Source organism: Anopheles funestus (genome assembly GCF_943734845.2).
Source record: "Anopheles funestus chromosome X unlocalized genomic scaffold, idAnoFuneDA-416_04 X_unloc_40, whole genome shotgun sequence".
Lineage (NCBI taxonomy): Eukaryota > Metazoa > Arthropoda > Insecta > Diptera > Culicidae > Anopheles > Anopheles funestus.
This window is the reverse complement of record NW_026045166.1, coordinates 155,001-156,059: the sequence shown is the minus strand read 5'-3', so window position 1 is coordinate 156,059 and position 1,059 is coordinate 155,001. Positions and strand designations below refer to the sequence as shown.

The 1,059-nt window shown below is 48.3% G+C and overlaps 1 non-coding gene across 1 annotated transcript; it reads left to right on the top strand.

The window, feature by feature from the left end:
• The first annotated feature begins 865 nt into the window (after nucleotides 1-865).
• LOC125773568 (5.8S ribosomal RNA) lies at nucleotides 866-1,023 on the top strand. Its single transcript, XR_007420216.1, has one exon. It is a non-coding gene; the product is annotated as a 5.8S ribosomal RNA (ribosomal RNA).
• The last annotated feature ends 36 nt before the right edge of the window (nucleotides 1,024-1,059 follow it).

The window sequence follows — 1,059 nt, the reverse complement described above, 5'->3', positions numbered from 1 at the left end:
CCCATGAGCTCGATCCAATCCACGCACACGAGTTGCCTGAGTAGCGACAGGTATACCGATGTGCAATACGTATCCGGCCACGGCACGGAACGAACGGGAACTGTGGTGCAGACATACAAAGAGTTAAGCCTACTAGTCATTAACTCTAAGGACGGGGCCATGGGGCGGTACGCAAAGGATACGGATGAGCGAGTATGCAGGCCCAATACTCAATAGCTCGATCCGATCCAAGCACATGAGTTGACTGCGGCGCCAGGTTAACCAATGTGCTAGATTCTATTTGGCCAGTAGAATCTTGTGTCTTACGCGATTTGATACCAAGACACCAGAACGAAAGTTAGTTGAAGAGTGATTAAACTCTTATGAAGAATGGTTGTGCAATCACAACTTATGACTTTAACCTATAAAGTGGATATGGACTATCAATTATAACATGGGGCACACACCATGTTCTCGATCCAATCCACGCACACGAGTTGCCTGAGTAGCGACAGGTATACCGATGTGCAATACGTATCCGGCCATAGGCACGGAACGAACAGGAACTGTGGTGCAGACATACAAGGGCCATGGGGCGGTACGCAAAGGATACGGATGAGCGAGTATGCAGGCCCAATACTCAATAGCTCGATCCGATCCAAGCACATGAGTTGACTGCGGCGTCAGGTTAACCGATGTGCTAAGAGAGTTGTTCCTGGGCCTTCAAAGTGACTTCAAAACTATCTTAGCGAATGGTGGCCATGGGCGTAGACATGAGCCACAAGTCACAAGGCCTGGGACTATTGGGTAATAAAGACAACTTAGTCAGAAAGTTAGTCTTTGGACGTACCACCGGGATTGTGTTACATTGGGAACCTTACTATAAAACCCTAGGCAGGGGATCACTCGGCTCATGGATCGATGAAGACCGCAGCTAAATGCGCGTCACAATGTGAACTGCAGGACACATGAACACCGATAAGTTGAACGCATATTGCGCGTCGGACGATTAAACCCGGCCGATGCACACATTCTTGAGTGCCTATCAATTCCTTGATATACAACAAACCAAACTTCAGG